The sequence below is a fragment of the Lytechinus pictus genome, chromosome 5 (genome assembly GCF_037042905.1).
Source record: "Lytechinus pictus isolate F3 Inbred chromosome 5, Lp3.0, whole genome shotgun sequence".
Taxonomy (NCBI): domain Eukaryota; kingdom Metazoa; phylum Echinodermata; class Echinoidea; order Temnopleuroida; family Toxopneustidae; genus Lytechinus; species Lytechinus pictus.
The window spans coordinates 6,199,206-6,207,028 of record NC_087249.1 but is presented as its reverse complement, the minus strand read 5'-3'; positions in this window follow the sequence as shown (position 1 = coordinate 6,207,028).

Below are 7,823 nucleotides of genomic sequence, written 5' to 3'. Positions count from 1 at the left end.
TATAATATTTCATGTAAACCACCATAAAGTAAACTTTTCCTCTTCATTTTTAAACCCAATATGGCATGAGTAGCTCACCCATGGATGAGCAAAAATAGTCTGAAAATTTAATGTCAAAACCAAGATGAACAGAAAAATGGGTCGAGATTAATTCAGCATGCTACCTTCTTGCATAAGAGAGGGATGTTTCATTAGCATATCTTTTGTTTTCTTTGTCTCTTGCTATAATCTCTAAGTGAGAGTGGGTTCAGATTCACATGTGAGTGGGACATTATTGTCTTTACTCCGCAATAAATATTCACTAAGTATTTGGTCTTAAATCATAGACGAGATTTAACTCTTACGATTAATGTTAATTTCATAATCGATACATATGCAATTATTGAGATATCTTACTCTAATGAAGGGTTTATTTTGTGTGGAACGTACTGTATATGGATCAGATGGGGGCTATGGGGCGCTTACCTCCCCCCCCCCCCCCCCTCCCTCCCACATTTCAGAAATTCAGACTCACTTTTATAGCCTTGTAATCATCCACGAGACAGGAAAGACATGCAGATTAATTGTAAGACATTTTTTTTATATCTTTGACCCATATCAGAACACCACGAGTCCATCTGGTAAGAAGTTGCAGACCTGTCACTTTTAATTTCCGTTCGGTTCTTGATATTCATATAAATCCCAGTAATATTGTTAAACCCAGTGGAAGATGACATGAAAATACGTGAAGGTAGCAATTAGTGCTATCTGGTATGGATAGGTAAGAATTAATGCCCCGATTCACACCAATGAAGGTACTTACCGTCGGTCAAATATGATGATAATAAGATTACAAGTACTATAGCGCTGACGAGCCATGATATTTCATGTCCATCGCTCCGATACAATGTTGAATGAACAATGACAAATTCGTGTTAAATGGTTTTATTCGAAAAGAAAAAAAATTACGTGCGAAAACATATGAGGAATTCCGGGTGTCAGCCAACAAATACCATTCTACTATACAGAATAAAAGCTTAAAGAATAATTCAATGGCATAATCACATTACAACTTAATATTAATAATGATATATTGGACTTAGAGAGCGCCAAATTCACTCTGTAGAGAGTGCTCAATGCTTAATTATTAGTTTTACATTGTGTGATTTAGATATGCACTTTTGGTGTAAGACGCTGAGCATGATATGAATATCGCAATGTATGAAGTCATAATATTGGATTATGATATTCAATTCATTTTTTTTTGTCATACAAATGATAAAAATTTGTTCATAATCAAAGATTACGTTTAAATTATACATTAATACTGTAAATTGAAAAATATTAACACATTGAAAAATACATGACATCCCAGGACAAAGTTAATAAATTGAATGTCGACAATCATTTTTTTTAAATCTATGTATAACGATGGGTATCTGCATCTGCTCTTTTGAAATGAAAAAGGACCGGAAATGCTTTATCCTAGAAAAGTCGAAAGCAAAATGGAACCAGAATCAATGGCCCTTTTAGCGTACAACTCTGCTAATTACCTCTTTATGATGATAGTCATTCGCCTTTGTTCTGAGTCATCAAACAATATTCGTTTACCGTGGGCAAGAACTCCAGAAGTTCATGGAAACATTCCATCTAGTGATCACCTGGTTCATTCCCTTGTCAAACCCACTGGTCCGGCTGATCCTTTCTTAATTACCTCCATCGTCAAGGGCGCTGCATGGAAAGAAGAGAAATCAGGAGAATCTAAGAAGCTCATCATGCATGCCCTATCTATCGTGGTGTATATTGGGGTTCAGAGGCGGACAGCATAACACCACTCCTTATTTTGTATTCATTTGCATTCCTACGCAGTTGAAAGTCAACCTTAAAATGCTTAGATTTTTGATAGAATGTATAGATAAGATGTTGATCTTTAAAAAGGAATCAACGGAAAACGAATTAAGAAAAAAAAGATGACTATGCACTTATCACAGTATCAGGAGTTTATCGTTTTGTAGAGGATAAGTGTTATCGATGTCATGTCTTGGGGTTAAGAAAATCGAAATATTTGTTTCACGGAAATGTAAAGATTCGAGATAAATAAGATATTTGAGCAACACGTAGTTTCCGCAGTTACTCAATTATCCCATTCGTGACTTAGATGTTTGATTAACTCTTATGAAAGGAAAAGTAATATAGTAGAAGAGACTACGAAGAACTTTTTTTTTTATAACAAACATATTACCCTTTTTGGAAGAGGTTGAAAATTATTGACGAAAGCAGTCGAGACACTTGTCTGAAATAAAGAAAAATGCGGCAAAGTTCTGGTTAACATGACATCATCTATATTAAATATACCTCATATTGTTTAGATTACACCCGTTTATTCATCATGTTTAGTCCTATGACCCGTTTTCCTTGTTTCGTCAAAATCACGTATGTAAGTAAAAACGCACTACGCGAAGACATTGGGCATTTAGTTCCCCTCGGGGCAAAAAGTGATAGGTGTAAAATGAAATATTCATAGATATATTCTTATGTAACTGAGAACTAGTGGTGGAGGAGTAGCGGGATCGGATGCCAAAGGTGTGGACAGTTTGGTGTAAATCAGACCTTTGAGATTGTAGCCCGGATTGCGTCTGTCTTAACAATTTCACGGTTAATGCATCGGATCTTTCTCTCGTCGAGGACCTTGGTAGGAACTGCAGATGAAATAGAGGTCAATTATTTGATATATCAGATTGTCATCCACCCTTGACAAGACAGATCAGTCTTAGACATTGCAAATATAGCCTATTCAAAACTTTAAACATGCATTGAGTGCACATCCTTATCTTGTATAGGCATTTTTTAATCAATAAATCATGTTGACCACAAAGCATTTAATAGATCGTTTCTAGTCTTACTATAAAGAGTGAGACGTGATACTTGGAAACAAATGGTCTTACTGCATTTAGTAGGCTAGGTTTAAGTCATTTATACGATAAAACGTATTTTAAATAAGAATTTATAAAGATGATAATAATAATAATCCGCTTTTATATAGCGCTTAATACATGAAACGACGTCTCTAAGCGCTTTACAGATATATCATTACCCCGGTCATCGGATCCTGGCATGCCCGCATACAATGTATGCACCTTCTCCATTCCATGGGGAGCATTCCAAGATGAAGAACATCATTCGCGTAACTAACAATGATTAGGCCCACAGTGAACTTACTAACAGAAATTATGTGCCTATTATTAGGTCTTTGAAATGAATCTGTAGGGGTCGCTGAACGGTTTTAAAAGTGGAGGGTGCTGACCATGCCAAAAACACAATCAGCTGGTCATTTGTACGCTTTAGTGCAAGGGGTTCCAGACCCCGACCCCGCGGCCCTTGATATTACTGCACTGTACTTAATGACACATACGTAGATTGCTTCGTTTCAGTTTTCAATTATAATAATATTATACTTGTAGCTATCAGGCACTCAGTTGCGCGTATAATTCAATTCGAAACACCAACTGTTTTTCTGTTATACTGTTTGAAGTTTACAATTCCTCTTCGTATCGAGTATCCAGGAATCCGCGGATTTGATGTAAGAACTTTAAATCTGTCCTAAAATGTCAGCGGGTCGTTGATTATCAAATGGAATCAAGAATGGATTCCCCGAAGAGGTTTGAGTGCACCATTTAATTATATGTGTCTGGGAATCTTCAAATCTCATCATCTTCCCCAAATGAAACTCTTCACGAGATGTTAGATGCGCTTGGGCGAAAGTGGTTAATAGTTCAACGAAATTATGCATCAAAATCTATGGATAATATCTGTTTCATAAACCCTTCAGTACCAAACGAGTAAATGTATCTGTGTATATTTTAACCTGCTTTTGGATGATATGCAAAAACGACGAAACATGATGAGAGGAAAGGGGTATGCGAATCATGAAATTGATAATAGTGAATGGAAATGTATTATATCAATCAATGTGAATTTATAGCTAGAAATCGCAAAATATTGTGATTTCTTAAAGAAATATGAAAAGGGCTATGTGTGACTTTGTAGAGAATGTTCTGAGTTTGTATGAAAGCAATGTGAATTTGTGAGGTATTATAGACTTAAAAAACAAACTCAGTCTTATAAGGAACATTGAATTCATGTTATGCACTTTAGGAAACAATGTGAATCTTTTATGATACCAAATCATGAAACAATATGAAATCATAGAGCTCTTTGATTCATGTTGTAGCGTTGATAAATAGATGGAAATTGAGTTCATGAAACAAGCTGAATTGTTAAAAGCAATGTGAATGTATTTAGCACTTCATGAGTATTGCAAACAATAAGTCTACAAGTGGAGAGAGGAAACACTACTCCTCCGCATACAATCCTATATAGTATTACCGAAGGCATTTAAGGAGACATTTAAAACACGCATCATCCTTGGTTCAGCTCCTACAGGGTTTTTTTCTCTTTCAAACTGTAGAAGAGAAAGGCGCTTAACCTCGTGACTAAGAGTGACAAGAATACTAGCCTCCTGCCGCCCGGGGCTAGCCGTCTCGTTTACAAGCCCGATACGTATTCATGACATAAAAAATGGAGATAGAATTTACCTGCTTTTCTGATGTGATTATCGTCTTAAATCCTGTCTTAAGATTTCAGCCCGATGGAATGATTTTGTTCAGGCTCTCGCGCCTTTTCTTCCTCTTTCTCTTTCTTTACTCTTCAATTTTTATCGAACGGTTCCGAGATACCGTTTCATGATAAAATGGGGTTATTTCAAACTTGATAGTAGGCTTTCTTTTAAGAATGAAATCTATCCTATAGATAACTGGCACACGGGTCAGAGCAGGTGGGATAACTGTCTATTACAATAACTACTTACTCTAATCATGTCGTCATTGACAAATTTGATAACAGCCTAGTCGTCAGTTGGTTTCTTTTTTTCCTTTCATATAACAAATTATTTTGAAATGATCATGCAGTGTGTCAAACACGTAAAAACACGTTTCTTCATTTTATTTCATATCGTTTTTATTGTCAACTAGCCCCCCCCCCCTTATTTTGAGAAAATGAAGATGATATAGATCACTCTCATTGATAACTCATCATAATTTCCCTTCCCTCTCCATCTCAATTCATCTCTTAAGAAACTGCATTGATACATTTTATACAATATTGCAAATTCACTAACTCAAAAATGTGAAGTAGTTTTTTTATAAATTCATTTTCGGAGTAAAGAGCTTTTAGCAATTCATGAAATAAATTTATTTTTATGTATTGAGACTGGATAAGGCTCTATTCTTCTTTTTTTCTTTTTTGTAAGGGGATCAGGGTCTCGTTGTATCAAAGTTACAATTATAGTAACTCTGCCATCCAATGGTAACTTCCCTGAAATCCTTGATTTTGATTGGCTGCTGAGCATCGTTACCATGGTAGTTACCATTGGATGGCAAAGTAACCATGATAGTAACTTTTATACAACTAAACCCCGGAAAACCATGGTGATTTCCATGAGATCTAGATTTTTCTGTCCCCAATAGATGACGATGGAAGAAAATTACATGTAGAGTATGTTACCATCTACTCTAGATTATGCAAATGTCAGCAAAATTTGCATGACGTTGCAGTGTGGGTGACTGTGTATGGGCGTGCGAATGTGTGTGTGTTCCTTTGCGAGAACATGGGTGTACAGGTGTCTGTGGAGTGTGTGGGGGGTGTGGGTGGGTGGGGTGCGCGTGTTTGTGTAAGTGCGTGTGTTTGTATTAGTGAATGTGTAAGTTTGAGAGTGGGGTGGGTGCGTTTGTGTATATAGTGGTGTGTGTGTGTTCAGTTCAGAGTGTGCGTTAGGGTGTAGGCGCACATGGGTGTACTTATGTATGCGCGTGAGGTTGGGGTATGTGTATGAGAGAGATAGACAGATAGAAAAGAATGGTGTTTGCGTGTATACGCATGTGGTTGTGAGGGAGTGTTTCATGTGACTGTGTGATGGTAATGTGGGTGTGGGTGGGTGTGGGTGGGTGTTTTTTCACAATCAAGGCACACGCTCTCCCCGGGCAATATGCAGACTCTAGGACGTTTGGGATTATATCAAAGCGTGAAAAGCTCATGATTATTCACTAAGTCTATTGCTCATGATTATTTCCTAAGTTTAATGGTCTACTTGATATTGTATGTTATCTCTGGGGGAACTATGTTCTGTAAAGGTCAATAAGTCTCCCATGAAACAATGATAAAGGCTCACTGCTTTTGTATAAGTCAGTGATTTCAGTTCTTTATGGTCTACTCTCTAAGAGAAAATGAAATTTTAGTAGAGGTTGAAAGACTTTGCCCCTTTAAAAAATGGCTGGCCAGTCAAAGATAATAGTTAACTTTTTAACCAAAAGGAAATGTAGGTTTTAAAATATATATATAACGAAAAACCCACTATTAAATTGTTTGATAATTACTCAAAACTAATTGCTCTTTTTCAGGAGAGGTGGAAATGAAATACAAATTAGAATAAACTTTCCTTCCAGAAGAGTATAACACATTATTCTTTTTTGTATAGTAATAATAATTATTAAGTTCATAGAGAATCATGACAATTTGATTTGATGTCGGGAACCACCTCATTTCAGCCTGGTTTCTTTATCTGAAGTCATTTAGGATTCCAGTTTTGAAATATTTTTGGACGGAATGCAAATGGTGGTCAATCGAATAATTACAAAACCTACCCGGAGTATTTCCTTTATTAGTTCTGCGATTAATAAAAGGTGATCATGAAACATAAAATAACAGTGTAGTGAAGTTTAACTTGGTTTGTTTATTAAAAAAACGAGTTTTTTAATTGTGCAGACCTAAATCCCGCACATCCCAGTCTGAAATCGCCGTGATCGGTCTTTAATCTAAAACTTTCTAATTTACAATTCAGCGAAAGTTCAGTCCCTGTAGTCTCACATGATTTTTAAAATAATTTTCAATTGTTTGGTGGATAACATGGTCACCTTTTCCAATAAAATTCATCAGAACTTCGACTAATGACATTTAAGAAATTCCGACAATTATCATCATCATGGTCATTACAGTCATTAGACACTTACAGTGCTTAAGACGTCTTGCTTCTTGGTTGTACTCTAAATCATCTGTGCTTTAAACGGTCAAGTCAGTTTGCGCCCTGCAGAAAACCTTAAACGGTCTGATCGTCCCATTTACGCGGAATTTCTCCCTCAGCATCGTTGTAGTCCGAAGGGAATACGAGAAAACGACGGATTGTATAGGTATATATGGTGGTTTTAAAGTAAAAGGTGAAATGAGGAAATGTGGAAAGAGGGAGGTCTCTGACGATAAAAGAGGAGAGGGGAGGGTTGGCGGCAAATCTCTGACTGCCACCACTTAAGGACGTTCCACAGTTGAAATGAAGTCCATGCCATTTTCACCAAATTTTGCAGAGTGTTACTTTGGTATCTATGCATTATGAAAATGCAAAAAATAATATAGGTTCATTTGCTTATATTTTTTCTACGGGTCTTCAAAGTCGCCGTATTTGAATGATATGCAATCTTGCGCAATCAAGATAATTTTGCCTCTCTTAGACCTCACGAATTCACCAAATGAGTTTAAATCATCTTTACTCAGTGGATATCGCATCAAACTTCATCAAATTTTCAAGATATATAACAAAGTGTATACCAAAGTAAGAGAAAGCCTTTTAATTGGTAAAACTATATATATTTGGAGTCAGCAGCGCCCTCATTTGGCAAGAATGGTGCAAAAACTCGGAAAAAGCAAATCTTCAAAGACGTGAATCTATACTCAAAAATTTAAAAAGTATTTTGTAAGCTGCACTTTTTTCAAAATCCATGTCATTTTCATCAAATTCT